At 36.4% G+C, this 24,506-nt stretch overlaps 1 long non-coding RNA gene across 1 annotated transcript; it reads right to left on the bottom strand.

Annotated features, from left to right (window-relative positions):
- Nucleotides 1–12,502: 12,502 nt before the first annotated feature.
- LOC104099911 (uncharacterized) lies at nucleotides 12,503–17,638 on the bottom strand. Its single transcript, XR_004507975.2, has 2 exons — nucleotides 17,311–17,638; nucleotides 12,503–17,193 (listed from the first exon to the last, which is right to left on the bottom strand). It is a non-coding gene; the product is annotated as an uncharacterized lncRNA (long non-coding RNA).
- Between the last annotated feature and the right edge of the window lie 6,868 nt (nucleotides 17,639–24,506).

Genomic DNA, 24,506 nt, shown 5'->3' with positions numbered 1-24,506 from the left:
ATAATACATATATAGAGCTAATTGTCACGTCCTTAGTCGTTAACTAAGTACACGTGCGGCACTTGACAATTTGCTCACGTTCTTGCTATGCCAAGTCAGCCTTACTACACTCAAGATCGCTAAGAGAATGGTAGAAAGAACACAAGAGAATTGTTAAAGAAAGCTTTATATTAGAGAGAACTTGAATTGTTTGCTTGATGAATTACAAACGAATGGCCCCCTTTATATACTAGTCTCCTAGGGGCTAGTGTGTAAATATTTATTATTACACAAGTCATTAATATTTACAAGATAAGGGCTTTCTCGAGAATTCTCTACAAGCCTAGAAGATTCCAAGGATATTCCTAGTAAATCCATAATCATCTAGGATCTTCTAAAGGAAATGTCCATACTTCTCTAGAATCTTCTCACAAATACTAGCTTTCCTCATATGTAAGCTTTCACATGGTATTAATATATGCCAAATGGTGCCTATGTGACATGGTGATATGGCGGGTCATCACACTCTCTCCCACCTAATGTTGCGACGACCGCGGCGTAATGTTGCTGCATAAACTCTCGGATCTTATCTTTGAATTGCCATAAGTCTTCATATCGTTCCCATGTGGCCTCCTCAGGAGATTGCCCCCTCCAATGGACGAGGAACATTGCGGTGGCTTTTAGCCCTTGTTTTCGCCTGGCCTGGTAATCAATAATAGCCTCAATCTCCCGGTCGTGCGAGGCGGTGATAGTAATAGGCACTCGACTTGATTAGCCGCTACTTAGATCATCCTTGTCTTCATGATATGGCTTAAGCATGTTGGCATGAAAGACAGGGTAAATCTTAAGATATAATGGCATGTCAAGCTTGTATGATATCTTGCCTACCTTGGCGACGATCTTAAATGGCCCCTCATACTTGCGAATCAAATTCTGATGCATGCCCCGTAGTGCCTTAAACTGTCTTGGGTTAAACTTCACCATGACAATGTCCCCAACTCTATAGTCTGTGGGACGCCGCTTACGATCTGCAAACTTCTTCATCTTCTTAGCTGCCTTATCCAAGTAGGACTTACCAGTGTCAAGCTGCTCCTCCAATCCTTTGGTCATATGATAAGCCCCCAAACTATTTCCCTCGAACACAGCTGGTAATGAATGTGGAGTTTGTGGTTGTTGGCCTGTGGCTAGCTCAAATGGTGTCGGTCCCGTGGACTCACTCCGCTGCAAGTTATAAGAGAATTAGGCGATGTCTAGGAGCCTTGCCCAATCTTTTTGTTGCACGCTTACATAATGCCTCAAGTAGCATTCTAGTAAGGCATTGACCCATTCCGTTTGTCCATCTGTCTGTGGGTGGATACTAGTGGAAAAGTGCAGTTCCGTGCCAAGTATGTCGAATAATTCTCTCCAAAAGTTTCCAGTAAAATGGGGGTCTCGATCACTGATAATATGCCTTGGCAAGCCCCAATACGTCACCACATTCTTAAAGAATAGCTTGGCGGCTTCCTTGGCAGTGCAACCTGGTGAGGCGGGCATGAAGGTGGAATATTTGGAAAATCTATCCACGACCACCATAATAGTACCATAACCGTCAGACTTCGGTAGGAAAGTGATAAAGTCTATAGTCACGCTCTCCCATGGATGCTCTGCAATTGGCAGTGGCTCCAAAAGTCCACCGGGCTTTTGTTGCTCAACCTTGTCCTGTTGACAGACAAGACAAGTCTGCACATAACACTCTATGTCATCTCGCATGCGTGGCCAATAGTAGACTGACTCAACCAAGGCCCTAGTGCGACATTGGCCTGGATGACCAGCCCACATTGTGTCATGACTCTCCCTTATGATCTGCCGTCTAATGTCTCCAAACTTAGGCACGTAGACCCGCCAACCTGTGGTAAGCAGTAGACCATCTTCGACCCAAAAACGTCTCGTATTGCCCTGGTTGGATAACTCGATAAGTTGTTTGGCTGTTGGATCATGCTGCACACCTTCTTTTATAGCCTCACGAATGTCCCATCTTGTTGAAGTGATTGCAGCAAGCTAGGCCTTTCGGCTCAAGGCATCGGCTACAACGTTACCTTTGCCCGGTTTATACTCCATCGCAAAATCTAATTCGGCCAAGAAATCCTGTCACCTAGCCTGTTTTGGTGTGAGCTTCTTTTGCGTCTGAAAGTAGCTAGTAGATACATTGTCGGTCTTGACCACGAACCTCGACCCGAGCAAATAATGTCGCCATGTACGAAGGCAATGCACAATGGCGGTCATCTCCTTCTATTGCACCATGTAACGCCGCTACGTCTCATTTAACTTGCGGCTCTCAAATTCTATGGGATGCTTATCCTGCATCAAGACACCTCCAATGGCAAAATCTGAGGCATCTGTATGCACCTCAAATGTCTTGGCAAAGTTAGGTAATGCGAAGACTGGCTCCTCTATTACAGCTGTCTTGAGGTCTTCAAACGCCCTTTGATAATGCTCCGTCCAAACCCATGGCTTGTTCTTCTTTAATAACTCAGTCAATGGTGCAGCCTTTGCTGAGTAGCCATTGATGAACCAACGATAGTAGTTAACAAAGCCAAGGAAGGATCTCAATTCAGTTACCTTTATAGGTGCCTCCCACTCCTGGATAGCACGTACCTTAGCCTCGTCCATGTGCAGCTCGCCATTGCTAATAACATGGCCTAAGAAGTGCACCTTTGATTGTGCAAACTCGCATTTCTCCCTCTTGATGTATAGCTCGTTCTTCCGCAAGACTTGGAAAACCTTCCTTAAGTGCTCCATGTGCTCCTCCAAGGTGTTGTTGTAGATGACTATGTCGTCTATGTAGACTACCACGAACTGATCAAGGTAGGGATGAAAAACCTTGTTCATAAGGGTGCAAAATGTGGCCGGTGCATTGGTTAAGCCGAAGGGCATCACCAACCACTCAAAGGCTCCATATCTCGTCACACATGCTATCTTTGGCTCATCCCCTTTTGCAATGCGAACCTGGTAGTAGCCCTTGCGAAGATCCACATTGGTAAAATACGTGGCTTGCCCAAGTCTATCGAACAAGTCAGCAATGAGCGGGATCGGGTACTTATTCTTCATTGTGACCTTATTAAGTGCTCGGTAGTCTATGCACAAGCGTAGTGATCCATCCTTCTTCTTCTGGAACAATACTAGTGCGCCGAAAGGTGCCTTTGATGGGTGAATGTGACCAGCATCTAGTAGCTCTTTCAATTGTTTCCTAAGCTCCTCTAGCTCGGGCGGTGCCATAAGATATGTGGCAAATGTGGGTGGCTTAGCCCCTGGCTTCAACTCAATCTTGTGATCCACCTCTCGCCTAGGCGACAAGTGCTTAGGCAACTCCTCGGGCATGACATCTTTGTTTTCCTCAAGCAACTTCTCTATGCAAGGTGGTAGTATCTCTTGAAAACTCTTGTCTTCCTCTAGACTTGCGATGGATGCCACAAACGTCAGCTCCCCCTTCTTGATCTCCTTGAAAACCTGCATAGCTGAGAGTTGTGCTTGGCTCTGTCCGTGTGGCATAGACACTGTAGGTACCATGCAAGCTCCTTCTCGCTCCATAACCAAGAGATGTTGGAGGTAGGGATCGATTAAAGTATGACAATGTCTAAAGAACTCTTGTCCCAATATGATGTCAAAGATATCCATAGCGGTTACGGTAAAGTTTGTCATACCTTTCCAAGTTCCCAATTTGACACCAACTCCATTAGCTACCCCACGAGCATTTTGTACCTCGGCATTCATGGTCTTGACGCAGGAGTTGGTTGGAGCAAGCTTCAATTCTAGTCTTTTTGCGGCAGCATCAGTCACGAAATTATGAGTTGCTCCAGTATCCACCATGGCACGAGCAGGCTTGTTGTTGATGGTGAGATCCATGTACTGGTTGCCATTCTCGGTAGGTTGGATAGATTGCTTTGTGACAATGCCGCATAATCCGATCATACCTAATTGTGCGGTTCCCGAACTCTCTCCTTGCAGCTGCTCCTTCCGTTCACAGACCATGGCGCTAAGGCTCTTTAGGTCGGGATAATTCCTGAAGCTGTGCGGCCCTCCGCATATGTAACATCCCTTCTTCTCGACCTGCGCCTTCTTCTCAGCGTAGCCCTGACGGCCACTCAACATTTTGGAATCTTGAGTCTTGTAGTATTATTGTTGTATCTCCTTGCCTTTGCCACGGTCTCCCCCACCTTTGAAATTGTTAAACTTTGATTCTTTGACTTTCCCTTTGTTATGCTTGTCATGCCTAAAATCCATCAATGATTCGGCCTCCACTATGGCTTGGTTTATATTTGCGACTTACCGGCGTTTTAGCTCCTGCTTAGCCCAATTTTGCAACCCGTCCATCAAGTGGAACAATAAGTCATCATTGGTCAGGTTGGGGATTTGAAGCATAAGGATAGTAAACTCCTTGACATAGACACGTATGCTCCCTGTTTACTTCAACTCCCTAAGCTTGCACCTTGCCTCGTAAAAGACATTGTTTGGAAGAATTGTCGCTTGAACTCGGCTTTGAACTGATCCCACGTGCGAATAGTACATAGATCTTTATCCACGTCGGCCATCTTACTTCTCCACCATAGCATGGCAGTCTCTGAGAGGTACACCACTGCAGTGTTGATCATGGCCTCGTCGTCCTTCACTTTGCCGTGCTTGAAGTAGTTCTCCAAGTGCCAAAGAAAGTTTTCCACTTCTTGTGCATCACGAACACCTTTGAACATCGGGGGTTTGGGAGCCTCGATCTTGGCCTCTCTCGCCACCACAACATTGTTGACTGCATCGGTCACGCCAGCACTAACATGCTCCTCGAGTGACTCTATCTTTGCCTTCATAGCATCGATTGTACTCAAATCCTCCATGAGTCTGCACTCTAAGGCAGTGATGGTTTGCCTTAGTTTCATCTCGGTCTGTGTATGTCCCTCCAAGTTATTTCGGATACTATCAATCTCTTCAAGAGTGTTCTCCTTAAGAACGCTAAGGGTGCCTTCTACCTTCCCCAAGCGTTAGCCAAAAATCTCCACGGCGTCCATCTCCGCGTTTATCTTCATCACCCACTCTTTACCGAGCGAGACGTCCTCGAGAAGGACCTCCACTTCATCCTCGCTCGCCTCAGTGGCAGATGGTTCCCCAAAAAATGGATCCCGCTCTAATAGCTCCAAATAAATTAAATATGTGCATTAAGATACAAAGGCTTTTTCTTCCACAACAACGAAAGCACTTTTTCACTCTTTCATATACAACTAGTTGGGGGGGCTGTTCGCCTTTTGAATCAAACAAAGTAAGTAGTAGGGGCTTCATAGCAACTTTCATTCTAAAGGAAAGCGAAGAACATTGGGATGTAAGCCCTTCATTTGACACAACCTCGGGTGGTACCTCCTGGCTCTTGTTGGTGGCATTCCTCTTTTGTTACGGCCGGTCATGCCAGCAGCATCCTGGATGACGTTGGCTTGGGTGTTGGCAGCGTTAATTTCTCCGTCGTTCACCATTCCCTTAGTTTGTAACCTTTGCTCTGATACCACATTGTCACGTTCTTAGTCGTTAACTAAGTACACGTGCGGTACTTGACAATTTGCTCATGTTCTTGCTATGCCAAGTCAGCCTTACTACACTCAAGATCGCTAAGAGAATGGTAGAAAGAACACAAGAGAATTGTTAAAGGAAGCTTTGTATTAGAGAGAATTTGAATTGTTTGCTTGATGAATTACAAATGAATGGCCCCCTTTATATACTAGTCTCTTAGGGGCTAGTGTGTAAATATTAATTGTTACACAAGTCCTTAATATTTACAAGATAAGGGCTTTCTCTAGAATTCTCTACAAGTCTAGAAGATTTCAAGGACTTTCCTAACAAAATCCATAAGCATCTAGGATCTTCCAAAGGAAATGTCCATACTTCTCTAGAATCTTTACACAAATACTAGCTTTCCTTCTATGTAAGCTTCCACATGGTATTAATATATGCCAAATTGTGCCTATGTGGCATGGTGACATGGCGGGTCATCAAATAATGCTTGTATTATTTTTTCTAATACCTCCTACCAAACTATCCCTAAACTATCAAAAATAAAAAGGGAAAAGTAATAATAATTAAATCACATCACCTTAAAATATCCTCCCTTTTTCCTTTTTAAAAAAGTTAGAAATCTGCCAAAAACCATGCCTTTACTAATTTCCAATTTTCAGAAAGTGGCCGTTGAATAATTTTGGAGTTAGCGTACCCTATTTTAGTGCTCAATCGTTGTCGAGTTTGTCTTATTACTGATGATGAAGACATTAAAATTGAGATCCACTTTGTTGAAAAAACTGAAAAGCCGGTCACATTTTTTTTTTTTTTTGTATTAAATTCTGTGCTATAAATATATAGTTCAATATTTGAGTTATTTTCTTTTAATTTTGTTAACTCTTTTTTTACGGGCTTTATGACGAAGATCTAGTAAATTGTAATCAGAAATCATGATAGAAATTCCCGTTTTTTCTCCCTTTATTGATAAAACAAAAGGGGCAACTCATAGGGTTTTCCTTAACTTAGTCTTTTTGATTCTTAAGAATAGTCGTCACTTCTCCTAGAACCGAAAGGATTATTCCTGCACGATGCGTCTATATCCATCCCTAAACATCGTCGGGAACGATTAACTTTCCCGTTATTTTTGTAACTGTCACCTGTAATTCGCGCAGGTATGTCCGCAAGCTCGGAGTGAACGAGAAAGAATCGTAATATAGTTGTCACTCATATTTCATTTTCAAATAATTTAACCAAACAAAGGAAAAAGATATTAACTAGCCGTATAAATTCAATCTATCGAAGGAGTGGTAAGAATTGTCGTAATCATAATGATTTTGTAAAATGTACGTTATGAAAGAAAACAAATGATGGCATGACTTGACTCCGAGGAGAACAAAGAAATATAACTGAAAGTGACGTGACTTTTTTGTTCATTAGTAAAAGTAGTGTACGTATATTATTTTGAAATTTATGATATTAAATATATTATAATAAATAAGAAATTTAAATTAAACTAATAGAACACATTTTAGAATAAAATTGATCCGACAAAAACACATGACAATAAGATATACCCCATTGATATTAATTTATGTGAAGATGTTTGATTTGGTACGAATTATAAGAAATAAATGATGACTTTTGAAACTTTTGATCTGAAATGAACTATGAAAAATTTATCTGGTTAGAAATTATTCAGTTAAGGGTAAAAAAAAATTTTTATAGTTGAATTGTTACTAAATATAGAAAAGTATCATTTTCTTTATAATTGATTAAAAAAAAATAGTGTCACGTATATTAGGACGGAAAAAACAGTAAAAATAATGAAAAGTTGCCTATGTTGTTCATTATTGCAGCTGCATATCAGATGGAAATGATACCTATGTACAATACTTGAAAGTTTTAAGAAAATATTTTTGACAAACAACTAAACGTCGAAAGAACAGAATAACAATTGAACAACATAGACAAGGCTTGTCAATACATCAAAATTTGTAAATAATTTAACAAGATGAATAAACTAAAGATAGTATAAAGTCTTGCTAGTCCAACTAGAAAAACATATGCAAGTCTTGTTAATCCGTCAAAACTTGTGAACAGTTTAACAAAATGGAAAATAGTATCAAATCTTCCAAGTCCAAAAAGCTTGTGTAAGATTCAACAACACCAGACAAAACTTGTGAATAGTTTAAATTTTAAAGATAGATAAAATAAAATTTATACTAAAGATATGAATTGTGAACAAGATAAATTTTATCAATCCAACAAGATTGTAACTAATTTAAAGGTAAGTAGAATGTATATTTTACTAAAGTCATGACTTCCATTTTTCAGGCGTATAATACCGAGGCTAATTTTAAATGGGCATTTGGACGTATAAAATTTCGAAAAAATATAGAAAAACAATTGAGTAAAAATAAGATTTGAAAATTAGAGTTGTGTTTGGACATGAAAAAATAGTTTTTTGGAGTTTTTTTAAATTTTCGAAAAATTTCGAAACTCAACGTCAAGTGAAATTTAAAATTTTCATGAACAAACACCGATTCCGAAAAAAGTATTTTTTTTTCGAAAAAAAATAAAAAATTTCTTATCGCCAAACGGGCTGTGAACAACTTTATTAAACGGGGACAGAAGTTAACCATCGGCCTTAAATATTCTTAATTGTACAATCACCGATAAGGAAGTACGGTAAGCTGCGGGGTCGTTTTATAGAGTATATAAAAATAATGCTAAATAAGGTGTATTAGTAATGCTGATATTAGTTATACTTGTATTAGTTATGCTGACATTAGTTATACTTACATATTTCTTATCTATTGTTTGGTTTGATGTATTAAAGCATTACACAATTTCTAAAAGAATTGTTTGTTTACAAAAATACCCTCATAACTAGTCCATCACTTTATCTTTTTAAAAGAAACATATGTTGTGGAATGTTTTTATATGGAAAAGGTTTTAAAAATTTATTTGACTTGTCTCCTTATATTGTAGTATAGAACTTAATATTTATTTATAAAAAAGAAAATACGCTAAGTATTTATTTATTTACTTACTAGGGATATAATTTTTCTCACTTTCTTGGATTATTTCAAACTTGCATTAATATAATAACATATTTTAATCAAGCATAAATTTTGAAGGACAATTTTATCTTTAACTAAATTAATGCATGCATTAAAACTCATTGCATTGTTAATACCATATTTTCTTATGCATTAGTTATGCATAGGATAATACCAAATAGGGTGTATAACTAATCAGAGGCGGAGGCGGAGTGCAGAAGGCGGGTTCGACCGAACCCAGTAGCTTTTGTTCAAACTATGTATTTGTCTTAAAAAATCCATTGAATATGTACAACTTATTAATTTAGAACTCAGTAACTTAAAAATATTACAATCTTGAACCCATAAGGTTCAAATCTTGACTTTGTATCTGTAACTAATGCTTACATAACTAATGCATATGTTCAGAAAGTGTACCAAACAAACTATTACTAATACACAAAGCTAATGCATGCATTATTTTAACCAATACATCCTACCAAACTACCCCTAAAATTCTGGACAGTACTAATACAAGCTGGAACTCAGGATAATAATTATAGCCTAAAACGAAATGGGAGTAACGAATTTATCCATAAAGATAAAGTTATCTTTTTTGTCAAAATCAAATGAGAGTATTGGAATGAGACGAGAGCTTTGATTGCTCAAATCTTTTGACATCACTGTCCCATCACAGAAAAAATCCCTTTTAATTCTGACTTTGAAGAGACAAAGATGGTCCACCTCATTTCCATCAAAAGAATTAACCACAACTATATAGTATTAGAGGCAAAAAAACGTATGTAGAAATTATGGTGAAATGGTAATACTCATTATTCTTAATTAAAAGTTTCGAGTTCGAACCCAGCTGGGTATGAGTTGTCTTTGTTAGGAAATATTTTACCCTCCAATATGAGATTTTCCGACGCGAATCTGAGTTTAGTCGAGTCTTAATATGGGTAAGTACCCATTCATCCTTAATTAGAAGCTCGGGTTCAAACATTGGGTCCTTAATTAGAAGCTCGGGTTCAAACATTGGGTATAGAGTCGCCTTTGTTAGGAAGTGCTTTACTCTCCAATATAGGACTTTCCGACGCGAATCCGAGTTTAATCGAGCCCTATTATGAATATCAAACACCGGGTGAGAAATAAAAAAAAAAAGACTAAAATCGATATCATTTCCACTTACATTACCTTCTAGAGTTTTAGTTTCTCATAACAAAATCATTTTAAATGCACATTTATTTGCCGGAGTTCAACATGGGAAATTCTACATTATCTTCAATGTTATGTTATCCACTTTTATTCTAATTGGCCATTCTATTTAACGTTATTTTATAGTTTGGCAGAAAGTAAGTTAAACTTGTATGTATATATTTCTAATACAAACGCGTTAGTTTCGTGCGAATTTCAAAAGATTAAAGATCTATAAGGGTAAGAGCTTTGTTATTTAACCAATTACATTAATACTTTAAGTTGAATGTTCAAATTTTTTCTCATAGTATCAGAGTCATGGTTATACAATGGTGGTCTTATTCTATAATTCTTACTAGGCAGAGCTTGTTACTTACAGTAAGCTAAAAACACACACACACATATATATATACTAGATGTAGTCAAGCCCGTGCTAAAGCACGGACCAACAATGTGTTATGGTATCCTTTTGTTTGTTCTAATGTAAATAATGCACGTCATATTTTAGTTAGATACGAGGACACAAATCGTATTCATTATGTAGGATTTTGCATAGACAAAAAGCAATTCTCATTTCTCGTCCTCTTTCTTGATCACAAGGAGTATATAGAAACTATAAAGCCTAGGAAAGTATTGGTAACAAAGTAAGAACTTCTAATCTCAACCACAATTTACTTGATACAATAAGACATGCATCAACCAAGCTAGAAAATAAACTTTAAAGACTACCGGAAAGGCCCAAGGCCAAAAAACTCTCTCACCCTTTCTTGTGAAGCTTTGTTCCTCAATAAACGGATCAACTTGATAATATTGTCTCCTATTTTCTTGATCATTATCATACAATATCTATATTAAGGACATCTGAGAGCCCGTTTGCACATAAGAAAATTTTTTCTTTTTTCCAAAAAAAATTTATTTTTTTTTGAAATCATCGTTTGTTCATAAAATTTCCAATTTATGTATTTTGAAAATTTTAGAAAATTTGAAAAACTCCAAAAAGCTATTTTTCAAAATTTTCATTCAAATCACTCACAAAACTTCAAAAACAACCCAAAATTATATTCAATGTCCAAACACAACTCTAAATTTCAAATACCATTTTCACTTGAAAATTTTTTTCCCCCTATTTTGGAATTTTACAATTCTTATGTCCAAACGCCCACCTAGTGTTTGCAAAAAGGTACATTCTTTATCTTCCCTGAAAGAAATTTATTGCACACTCGACATGAGGTGATGGATTAGCTCTGAAGATTGATCACTTTACCCGCTTAAGTTCTCTTGTGATGAGCTTTTTTTTCGTTTTAACTCTTTGACGAATATATCAGAACCTGTCAATTACATGATGTAGCCAACCGTTTGATCATTAAAATATGACTACTGCAAATAGAGAAGCGTAACGTGCTGTACAATAAATTACTGTCGAGTAAGTATTTTGTAGAAAATTAAAATACAGTGTTAAGTCAAAAGCAGGTAAAAAGCTGCACAAACTAACTTGGATGAGTGACCTATCCAACTTCTCAAAGATAAGAGAAACACAAGAACCAAAAAGTTAAAACATACAGTATGACCTTTTTCACTATCTGCAAGAATATATGCAAAGTGAAAATTTGCAAGCATTGCTATGTTCTGCAGTTTTGAGTGCTCAAAATTAAAATTTTAAGTCGTAGATTCTATCGACCGGAAACACATAACTAAAATAGCAAATTTATTCGATTTTTACAAATGGCTTTACTTTGCTTCGATTCTCCATTTTCTTCTTGGCCTAGGGTTTTGCAGCTACGACTCTGTTACAGAAACAAACAGAGAACGAGACTAATACAATCTCTTTTTTAATTTTGTTAATACGGTTATTTTTGTTTCTTACTGTGTTGTTTCTTTTAGCTGACGCCTTAGTTTTGATTCATTCATCTTCTTTTTCACTCTATTCTTCTTTTTTCCAAATATTCATTTCTTGAAACGTTTTCCAAGATTTCCCATAAAATCTGATCCTTTTCTGAAATCAATCACTTTGTTTTCCACTATTTTTCCAACTGAATTTAAAATTACAATCTTTTTAGTGAATTGCTATTTGGGTTTTTCTTTGCATACCTTTGTTCTTCCTCCCCTTTTTTCCCTTTGAACCCCCCTTCTATTTTTGCAGGCATTCACTACTGGATTAGAGCGTGTGGCGGACGTCAAAATCGGTTGGAGGCAGTGGGAAATTGACTAAGGTTACTACAAAAGCGCGGCCTTGTCATTTACGACGATTCACCCGGGTTTCGCACTAATCGGGAGTTGGTACCTCTTGTTCTTTGTTTAATATCTCTGTCTCCCTTGTTAGTATCCAATTAGTTTGCGTTAGTTTAAGCCTAATTCTTGATTGCCTATAATTATTTAGCGGTTACTGCGGCTAAGACTGCGACGTTTGGGCTTTTGATTTAGAATTTTTATTTCACACAATACCTGCACTTCCACAAGCGTTGAAGCCCTCAAACAGTCCAAGATAAATTGGATGTTGTTTGTCAAATGTCTAACCTGAAAAAAGAAACCATAAAGCAATCCCTATATAAAGATGAATTTTGTTATAGAAATTAAAAGCCTAATGTATAAGACTAAAGAGTTATGCTAGGAGTAACTAGTAAAGTCTACAAAGAATGAAGATGAAGCAACTGAAGAGTGTGGCTGAGAAAGAATAAGAGAATGAACTGAAGCCCTAGCATATGTATATACTTAAGGGTAAAGTCATAATTTTATTAATTCTTATTGGGTTATCGGTTAACCCATTAACAAAATTGTCAAACCGAGGCCCGAAGCGATAACTCAATAGTGAAAAAATTCTAAACTGTTACCGAACCGTTAACCCAATAACACGATACCGATAACTCAATAAACAATTAACGGTTCAGGTTATCGGTTTTACCCGATATATGCCCAGCCCTAGGTGAGAGAGAGGAAGGCCCGTGACCTGGATCAAGTTAAGTGTATCAAAGATGAGGAAGGTAGAGTTTTGATGGAAGAGGCTCAAATTAGACGAAGATGGCAGACATATTTCCATAAACTCCTGAACGAAGAGGGTGATAGGGACATTGTGCTGGGCGACTTGGAGCACTCCGAGATGCGTCGGGATTTCGGGTATTGTAGGCGCATAAGAGTAGAGGAGGTCAGGGGGCTATGCATAAGATGCACAAGTGGTAGAACTACCGGGCCAGATGAAATACCTGTGGAATTTTGGAAGAATGCGGGTAGGGCAGGTTTGGAGTGGCTCACCAGGCTGTTCAACGTCATTTTTAGGACGAAGAAGATGCCCGATGAATGGAGGTGAAGTACAATGATTCCTCTGTATAAAAACAATGAAGATATCCAAAATTGCAATAATTATAGGGGGATTAAGCTGCTAAGCCATACTATGAAAGTTTGGGAGATGGTGGTTGAAGTGAGGGTAAGGACCAGTGGGTCCATTTTTGAGAATCAGTTCGGTTTCATGCAGGGGCGTTCAATTATGGAGGCCATTCACATTGTGAGAAGATTGGTGGAGCGGTATAGGGAGATGAAGAAGGACTTGCACATGGTGTTCATTGATCTAGAGAAAACATATGACAAAGTTATGAGAGAGGTGATCTCGCGATGCTTTGAGGCTAAAGGGGTCCCAGTAGCCTATATTAGGGTGATTAAGGACATGTATGATGAAGTTAAATCTCGGGTTAGGACAGCTGGAGGAGACTCGGAACACTTTCCGATTATGATGGGGTTGTACAAGGGATCAACTCTTAGTCCATTCCTATTTTTCTTGGCGATGGACGCATTGACGAGACACATTTAAGGTGAGGTGCCATGGTGTATGTTATTTGCTGATGACATAATTTTAATTGACGAGACACAGGGTGGTGTTAACGAGAGGTTGTAGGTTTGGAGGCAGACCCTAGAATCTAAGGATTTCAAGTTGAGTAGGACCAAGACGGAATACATGGAGTGCAAGTTCAGCAACGGTACCCAGGAAGGGGATATGTAGGTGAGGCTTGATATGCAAGTCATCCCCAAGAGGTAGTTTCAAGTATGTTGGATCTATAATATAAGGTAACAAGGAGATTGATGAAGATGTCACGCATCGTATGGGAGCAGGATGGATGAAGTAGAGGCTCGCTTCCGATGTCTTGTGTGATAAGAATGTGCCGCTGAGACTTAAAGGTAAGTTCTACAAGGTTGTAGTTAGACCAACTATATTGTATGGAGTAGAGTGTTGGCCAGTCAAGAACTCTCTTACCCAAAAGCTAAAAGTAGCAGAGATGAGTATGTTGAGGTGGATGTGTGGGCACACCCGGTTAGATACGAGTAGGAATGAAGTTATTCGGAAAAAAGTGAGAGTGACTCCTGTGGAGGATAAGATGCGGGAGGCAAGGTTGAGATGGTTCGGGCATATAAAGAGGAGAAGTATAGAAGCCCCAGTTAGAAGGTGCGAGCGGTTAGCCTCGGTGGGCAGCAGGAGGGGTAGAGGTAGGCCTAAGAAGTCTTGGGGAGAGGTTATTAGGCGAGACATGGCAGAGCTGGAGCTAACTGAAGACATGGCCCTAGACAAGAGGATGTGGAGGTCAAAGATTAGGGTAGAAGGTTCGTAGGTAGTCGAGCGTTTCTCTTTGTCTTGCTCAGTTCGCTAGCATTAGTGTTAGTATGATATCTTTTATTTATAAATGTCTATTACTACCTAGAGTTTGACTGAATTCTTGGATTCGATCTTATTTCATCTTACTGTTATTCCTACTTGTTAAAATTACCTTTTCTTTTTCAGTCGTTCTCTAGCCGAGAGTCTTATCGAAAACAACCTCTCTGCCCTTCCAGGGGTAGGAGTAAGGATGCGTACATCTTACCCTCTCCAGACCCCACTTGTGGAAAGCTACTGGGTATGTTGTTGTAGTTTCTATCGACTCTCCCATTTAGCAGTATCTTTGCAATTATTCTAACAGTATGATTTTCCGTAATACGCTAGCGGAATAAATATTTAAATATTATTTATGGTGTTAGTTTAGAATGTCATAAGTCCTTCTAAATCACAAAAGAGAATTTATTAGAAGAGGACATCATGTTGTACACTGCTAGATCTTTATAATAGATTGTGCAACTGATTATTGTTGGAGGACTCAAAGACCACATGTAAAAATAGCTAGAACATGTCTTTTCAAAAGGATGCCACCCAAAAGCTAAGTATTTACCTTATACAGAGTAAGAAAGGTTACAAGATCTTTGCATTTGATAAGAGGTGTTAAATATTTACAGCTTTACCTGTAAAGGGATAATAGGTATCCATTTGAACCAAACTCATACGACAAAATTGCTATTGCATTCCTATGGCTACAAAGGATGGAAAGACAGAACACTTAATTCAGATTCTCACCGGTAAGAATAACAAAGAAGTACCAAAAATGGCTATCATTAATTTCTTTTTAGGGTAAAGTAACCTTTATCTGTATGAACACATGCAAAACAAGAACGAGATGGCTAGGACAGCATAACAAGGTATCTATGCAGGAGCGGAGCTAGAGAGCGAGTTACGGGTTCAGCCGAACCCAGTAGCTTTGGTTCAAACTCTGTATTTGTTTGATGAAATTCATTAAACATGTACAAATTATTAATTTAGAACCTAGTAACTTAAACATGATTAAAATCCCGAACCCATAGGCTTCAAATCCTGGCTCCGCCTCTGTATTTAAGGGCACCAATATGGCCAATGCTTCCTCGGCTATGGAGAAGAGTGAATTTAGTTGTATATTCATTATATACATGTTTAGTAACTTCATGACCTTTCTAATGCTACGATATAGCAGCGAAATAGCAATGTCTTTTCCAGACTCATAATGCAAAATCATCACTTGTGTATATCATTCATTAGTCGAGCACAATAATGGACTTTTTCCGGAGTAACCTAAAGCTCATATATTACTTGATTACACGTTGATGTCTCTTATGGTTTTTTAATGATATTCTCCATGTTCTTCATATTCCTACTGTATGCAAAATCTATACCATGCACAAGTTGCACCAAGCAAGACAGGCAATAGCTGTGATCCCGACCACTTCTATCCATGCCGAGCTTATGTGTATTAAGAGCCAGAGGACCATAGTTCTTGATTTAGTCTCAATGGTTGCCTTTTCTCAATATTCTTGCAACATGATTAACAGTACATATGGTAGAATCTCTTATCAACTAACAATTAGTTACAAATCCTTACCACTTCCCAATATGTTAAGGTTGGCGATCTAACTGTTGTGCCAATTAATATCAGATAGAGTTGCTGTAATAGAAGTCCCAATATTTTGCAAGCCTCCTCCCACAACAGGACTCAATCTTAAAACCAAGCCAGATACCTTATAATTTATGTATGTCAGCGTTCTGTTAACATTTCTTATATTCCTTGAAGATTATGGTCAACCTCACAATCCATAAGGGAGTCTAATGGCAGTAATCCTAAGGATTTTTGTACCATTTTTATTCCACTTTCTAGGCTTTCTAACCTTAGTCAGCCAGCAGTTCAAATATACATGGAAACAAATCGAGATATATTGAATAACTAAAAGTCATACTTCATTTTTCTTTTTTTTTTTGGGTAAGAAGGGAAACCCGCAGCCGCTACAACCTCTGCCCTTCGGGTGAGCACTACTTCATTTTTCTTGTTAACACAAAATTAGACAAAAGTAGCAATAGTGCACTAGAAAACACATGCAAGCAAATAGGGTACATTTCAACATGTTTCTTATACACAATACAAATATAACAAATATTATTCCCCAATTCTGTCAAGTAGAAGTATACTCCTATAATGTATGTTTTGCATTCCTGAATAATAGATGACATGTTATAGAAAAACTGATAAATAAATAAAAACTATTCGGTCATTTTAGGGATATCATCAAACAGGGTGCACGCAACATATGTTGCTTCATACTTTTCAATCTGAAATGGCCCATCAAACTCAAATATTCACAGTCACACTCCAAACAAGATCTAGCACCATGTGATAGTTGCTTCCACAACTATTTTATAAAACTTATTTTTAATGGAACCTAAGCACATTAATTTCTTGATAATGTGTAGGTTCTTTTCCCAAGTGCTTTACCTTTTGATTGCAATACCAAGAAATGGGAACATACTTCATAACAAAGGAGGAAGGAAAAAGAAATTAAGTTTGGTTACCCCAAAACAATTCATATTTGTATCAACCAAATATCCAAAATCATGAATGTAGGTTTAATTTCCAAGCATGCATTTATAAATTAGCGATAACTACTGACATGAATTATCCAATAGAATAGAAAAACTAACATATACCGGCCAAAGTCCCATTATAAGTAACCGAGGGAATTAAAACTGGATAATCCTCTATCTCATGATTCATGTACCAGTTTTGTTAGCACTTAGCAAGTTTAGCAAATACCTGAAATATTCCCCTATTTCCCAAAAAGGAGCACAAGATCCTCCAGTATTAAAAAAGAATTGCTCATCGGCCTACGAAGTGAAAGTAAAATTAAACAATTTAACTTCAGAATTAAAATAATGAAAAAATGAAGCACAGTTAAAGAATATAAGCTGGAGGTTCTATGAACAGGAAAATATTATGCTTACCCTAGGATGAAAATCAATGTCGGAATCTCTATTTGAACCATTCGATCTGCATTGTCGGATTTTGAGGACACCCAAAACGCAAAGCTAAATTTTACAGAAACAAATACATAGACACATAATCAAATCAAGCATTAACACATAAAACGAAACGGGAAAACACGCAAATCAAGCAAATACAGAGAGACACAGATAAAGAAACAAAAGAGAACGAAAATCGTTTTTGGGAGGCAGAAATAGAGAAACTTTAAAAAAAGAGGAAGAAAATCTGAATTGGACTGAAGAAACAATTCGAGCAGTTATCATAATATATACTGCTTTTTGTACAGCTTTGTACTGCTGTGTTCGTACACCCCTTCACATTTTATATATATATATATATATATATATATATATATATATATATATATATATTAAAAGCATCAAACTCCTAAATATAAAAGTTAAATTACCATTTTACCCCTCTTAAATACCTAATTATGCTAATTAAGTAGAAAAACCTAACGCAACCATTAAAATGTAAGGTTGTAACGATTGATGACATTATAATGGATTATTAAAGTTGCAAGGGTTGATGACATTATAAAGGGTCATTGAAATTGCATAAGTGCCTTTTGAATTGCAGAAAAGTCTTTCCTTATTAAACTGACATAGTAAAATGAGGATGAAGCGGAAAACAACAAGATGGAGTTTATAAGAATATTATGGTAAATCTGCAAGAATTAGTTTCATTGCTAGATTCTACCACAAGCTATTCCTTTCCTCACTATTACCATTCCTGAAATGATGCATTGTTTTCCGTCCTTTACTCACTTTTATGTGACTTTCTTTTGATTATTTTTCTTTTCAAGTTCTCTATGATTTGTGCTCTATATTCTCGATTTAGAACCTGAAGTTAAAAGCGTACAAACAATTCTTCAAGTTGCTCTTTGCATAGGATGTAGGGTTGGGAGTATGAAAAGATGATAGTGTAGGAGTACTATATCAATAATAGACATTCACCAAAAAAAATTGTGTACATGGAGTTTTATTTTATATCACATCTGATAAGATGGATAAGATCCCTTCACCCTTAACCAGAGGTCTCGAGTTTGAGCCTTGAGTATGGAAAAAAATCCCGTTAAGGAGCGCTTCCCCCTTCAATGGGCCTTACCCAACGAGAATCTGAATATAATCGAGTTCTAATACGGGTACGAACACCGGGTAGATAAGACCCAACCAAAAAAAAAGTTTTATTTTACATTTTAGGAGTCACAATCATTTTCTTTGACAATAGACCTCTCCAAAAGAATTTATCGAATCATTTCAATCTATACTTTATTCATATTTTAGTTTATGTGCCTTTAATTTTTCTTTTTAAAATTATTAGTCCGATCGACATATAGCAAAGAAATTGTGTCAATAGAGTTCTGCTTTACTTCTTTTTGAGTTAAATAATCATTTTCCTTGACAACAGTTTATCCAAAAAATTAAATAAAATAAAATTACATCTTTATGTAATTTTAAATATATTGAACCCAAAAACTATGTATTTAAAACCTTTATTTCAAATGCTATGTTATTTCCCAACGTGGAGAAGTTAGGTATTTAGACATCTGCAACGCGGTTGGATTTTTGTCATTATTTTCATATTGAATATGGCTTGACCAAAACAAAAATTCAAGACGGAAACAACTCCTTATAAAAACAAAATTGTACGTTTTGAGTAGTAACTTTAACTATCCATCCTTTCTTCTCATTGGCGTTTGACTATTGTTTTTAGCTATCCTTCTAATGTATCCTAAGCTTCTTTATGTGAAACAAGTTTATAAAATAACTCTAATGAAGAATCGAAAAAACTTTGTTAATAGATGTATCAATTATTTTAATACTTTCATCTTATCTAAGTACCATTTTTTTTTTAATTTCAAAACTTATAAATATTTCATTGTTGAATTTGCATTGCCTTTAATTATCTAAGTCTCATTTGATTAAATGAAAAGAGAAGGAAATATCCTTGCAAGTTTAGTCACCCGAGGAAGATATCAAGCTCTAAGAGTTTATTGGAGAATCAGAAATCGAATAATTTTGAATAGTACCAGAGGTTTGTGAATCTTTGCCCTTAATTTTATGTTATGATTATCTAATTTTATTCAGTAGATAAGAATTACTAAAAATAATTATTGTTATACAATTCAACCTTTCATATCCACCGATGAGATTTGAATTCTACAATGTATAAATAAATATTACTTATATGTATATATGATGAAATTGAAGATATTGCGCCTGACATGTACCGTAAAATATAAAAATCGATGCTTAAATATTGTAGAAAAGAGCAATTAACCTTGAGAAGATAATGATACTAAGACACAATTGATATTGTTATTGCTGAAGAATATGGAGAAGATCATAAAGCTAATCAAACTATATCTCTTTCGACATTGTCTATGGGAGCAATCGATTTTAAAAAGCGAGATATATCGAAGTATAAGTGATACCATGATATCTAGAAGAATAGAAGTTAGAGATAGAGTTGATCGAGGAGAATAATTTTAACTTTAAATATAAAAGATCTTAAGGTGGTTGGGTTTTTAAGCTTATTTTAGCATAAAAGAGGGTGAATGGGAAATGGAGGGAAAAATAAAAATTTGATTTTTCCTCCTTGACAAAGGGATATTGTCCCATATTGGAGGAGAAAAAGACTTTTGATGGGTATATATATAATTGCTCTTCTTCTAGCTCTTAAAGAGTTAAGAAGAAAACAAGCCTCGCGCCGTCTTCGGCTTTGGTCAAACGATTGATTGATTAATTTTTTGGACCAAATTTATTTGTCAATATCAAAGATTAATGTAATATTATTTAATCCAAATTATCCATTTTTGTAACGGAAAATTAATTTTTCTCCGCGTTTTGAATTCCCGTTTTATTTTGCGTAAATAGCCATTTATGTTATGGTCGTTTTACGTGAACAGTCATGACAGACCTTTTGAAGAGTTGCACCTCTTCGTTTAAACTCAACATGTTGGCTATAAATAACACACTATTCCCTCAGATTCTCCATACGAAAATGAATTCTCCTCTTCCTTTCTGCATTGTTTTAACTACAACAATGCAACAGTAAGTGTGATTTGTTGCTGCCATTTGTGTTCGTTGAAACACTGGGGTTTGAAGTACCGCTATACCAGTGTGTAATCCGTTCTATCTTGGGAGGAAATAATCCACAACCTCGGGTACTAGGAGGAGATTAAGTTCCTTAAGGATGCACTGTGAATTCAGTGGGCTCAGATTAATTTCTACTTCTTCTACATTTCTGTCTATACGTTATTTTCTTCTCCGAATTATTTTACAAATACAGTATAATAACAAAGGTTACATTATGCTAGCTTTTGCATTTAACTTTGTAATTTATAATTAAATCAAATATTTTTCAAATATATATGCATTAGTTATTTTTAGTATTTGATATATATATTCGATAAAAAATTAACATAATACACGTGCAACGCACGTGTAGAGAAACTAGCATATATATTACAAGTGAAGCTCTTAATCCTAAAGTGAAAGATTGTCTTTTGGGCACTTCTATTTTGAAAGTCAGTTATCTAAAGTTTAAACTTGAGAGTAAATAAAAAATACTATTATAATCTCATTATTTATATTAAATCAGTGGAATTAGAAAGGGTCATGTTCAAATCCTCTTTCTGTTTCTTTTGAAGTAGACGGTATGCCCTTTTCTATTCTTTAGTTTTTTCCTTTCAAGTCCCAATTCTTTTTTGCTTAAATTTTATATTATTTATCTGTTTAGCCTTGAAAATTGGTGTAATTATTTTGAAAAAGTTTTTGTGGGTTTTGCTAGTTATGAATGTCACTATATGTGGTACTTTATCTTTGTGCATATTTTTTCAAGTTTCAATTGTTTTGTTCGTAAATTTTATGTTACTCCTATTTTGTTTTGCCTTGAAATCTGTGAAATAGTGGGTGTGGTGTTGGACAATAAAGCAATCTCTCCCGCTTTATTTTTATTTATTTATGAATTAAACCTATTGGAGCAAAATCCCCTTTGTTGGAATAATAAGAAAAACGCTCCTGTTGAATCGCATTAGTAAAATGCTATTTATTGATTTATAACGACAAATATGATTTATAACTTACGTTTGACGAAGAGTCGCATTTGTCAAATACGATTATAAGGCGTATTTGTCGAATGCGATTTATATGGCGCATTTGTTGAATCGATTTATAAGTCTTTTTGTCGAATGTGATTATATCCCATTTATAGAATTCGATTTGCAATTCAGACTGAATGCGATTTATAAGTAGCAAATGCGATTTATAAGTCGTATTTGTGGATTGTGATGTATAAGTCGCATTTAGGAATTACGATTTATTAGTCGCATTTACGAAATACTGTTTTAGTTCGGTTTTCCAGCAAAGGGCATCTCCTAAATGGGACATGTAAATGGTGGTTTCAGTTCCCAACTCTACTTGAAAAACAAATAGCTTCCTCAAACATACACAAAAATCCAGTCCAGTTTTATTTTCTATTCATTCATTAAATGTATTAAGATTTTAAGAGTCATTTGGTCTTTACGATACTGAAGGACAGCTATATATGGTGAATTACGATCTCTTTTGTCCTCTAAACTTAGTGGTAAGAGTAGTGAGAAAGGAGCAAAGACACAACGTTTACTGTTAGGGGCCTAATTTTTAAACTTTTTAATTTTCATGCTATTTTTGGTAATATTATCTATGGAATTAGAATTTGTTATTTTATATATAATTTGACAACAAGTAACGTAGGATATATGTAATGATCCAACCGGTCATTTTAACTTTTAGAACCCCGTTCCTTAAAATAAAATTTTTCGTATGTGCTTTTAATGATTTATGACTTGCGGAGATGGTTAGTTCGGAATTTGGAAGTGTTTGGGTTGAAATCGGAACACTTGGTTCCTTAAGTTGGCCTTAAAAGGCCAAGTTTGACTTCGGTCAACATTTTGAGAAAATGACCCAGGAATAGAATTTTGACGATTCCAACAGCTCCGTATGGTGATTTTGGACTTAGGAGCGTGTTCAGAATTTCATTTGGAAGCCCGTAGTTAAATTAGGCTTGAAATGGCTAAAGTAGGAATTTAAGTTTGGAAGTTTGACCGGGGAGCTAACTTTTTGATAGCGGAGTCGGAATCCAGTTCTGAAAATTTTTATAGCTCCGTTATGTCATTTATGACTTGTGTGCAAAATTTGATATCAATCGGACTTGATTTGATAGGTTTCGACATCGAATGTAGAAGTTGGAAATTTTAAGTTTCGTTACGCTTGAATTGGAGCATAATTCGTGATTTTAGCGCCGTCTTATGTAATTTGAGGTTTCAAATAATTTCGTATGATATTTTAGGACTTGTTGGTATATTTGGTTGAGGTCCCGAGGGCCTCGGGGTGAGTTTCAGATGGTTAACGGATCAAAAGTTGGACTTAAAAAGCTGCTGCAATTTTTCCTCTTCTGTTGGACATTCTGGGCTGTGATCGAGCCCAGGTATCGATCCCAGATATCGAGCCTAGGTATCGATCCCAGGTATCGAGTCCAAGGTTGACGAGGCTCAGGCTCGAGCTTGTGTATCGAAGCCACGATTGAAGGTCCAGCTCGAGTGCCATGATCGAAGACAAGGCTCGAGGGCCAGGATCAAGACCCAAGATCGAGGGTCACGATCGAAGGCACATGCTCGATGCCATGACTGATTCCCATGCTCGAGGCCATGACTGAAGCCCAGGCTCGAGGGCCACGATCGAGGCCCAATTTTGAAGGCTGCCTGGGCAGTTTATAAAAGAGGGCATTCGTCCTATTTGCTATTTTTGACGTACTTGAGCTTGAGTAGAGGCGACTTTTGACAGATTTTCAAGGGAAAAACATTAGGGTAAGTGATTCTAACTTGGATTTAGTCTACATATACAAGTATATCATTATTTTCACCATAAATTAGTGTTTTGAGATTGAAATTTGGGAAATTTTAGAAATCTCATAGAAACGAATTTTTGAGATTTCAGTATCGATTCGGAGTCGGATTTGAGTGAAACTGGTATGGTTGGACTCGTAATTGAATGAATTGTCGTATTTCATAATTTTCGTCGGATTCCGAGACGCGAGCCCCACAGACGAATTTTTAATTAATTTCGGAATTTTTATTGAAAATGTAATATTTCCTTATAGAATTGATTCATATAAATTTAGTGATTGTATCGAATTATTTTGGTTAGATTCGAGCCAACTGAAGTTGGATAATCGAGGAAAAGGCCTACTAGCGGATTAAATTGGAGCAAGACGAAGTACGTCTCTTGTCTAATCTTGTGAGAGGAAAATTACCCCATAGGTGATTAAATTAAATAATTATTGCTAATTGTGGGGCCTACGTACGTACGAGGTGACGAGAGTCTGTGCGTAGCTACTATTAATGCTAAAATCTGGGTAGTTTAGGACTCAAAAGTATGGATTACTTATGTAAATGGTAGTCTTTACTTAATTAAATTATTTGATATATTTATATATAAGTTGTGAATTGTTAGATAAAAATATTAAAGGATGAAAATCTCATATGCTTAAATTTTCTATTTAAATTAATTAATTGTTAAGAGAAATTATTCTTCCTCCTGAATTTATCTTATAACAAATATACTTTCATTCCGGAGGTACATAAGAAAATATCCTCCTTTCTTGTGGAGCGGGCCGAACGCCTCGGCAGGATAGATGCATCTATGGATCGTGTCGCACGTCCCTCGATAGTGTACACGAAACTCTGGATCGGGCCGTACGACCTCAGCAGAAATCATGCTTGATAATAATAATAATTACACAATACTTAGACAGTTTATTGCAGCTTGTAAAGTTATTTGATAAATTGAAAATTTATTGAAATTGAATTGCATCTTGTAACGCTATTTGATATATTGGAAATTTATTGAAATTGAATTGCAACTTGTAAAGCTATTTGATAAATTGAAAGTTTTATTGAAATTAAAGGATTTAATTAATAGATTGGAAATTGTTGCATTTGAAGGATTTTTATTATTTCTGCTAATTGAATAAATTATTGTTAACTGTACGAATCATGCTGATTTGAATAATTATAATTTATTCCATTTATTATTGTTGACCCTTAGTGAGTGTCAAAGTCGATTATCTCGTCTCCACCACTTCGAGATTAAGCTTGATACTTAATGGG

Source organism: Nicotiana tomentosiformis, chromosome 10 (assembly GCF_000390325.3).
Source record: "Nicotiana tomentosiformis chromosome 10, ASM39032v3, whole genome shotgun sequence".
Classification (NCBI taxonomy): domain Eukaryota; kingdom Viridiplantae; phylum Streptophyta; class Magnoliopsida; order Solanales; family Solanaceae; genus Nicotiana; species Nicotiana tomentosiformis.
This window is presented reverse-complemented; position numbering and strand designations above follow the sequence as displayed.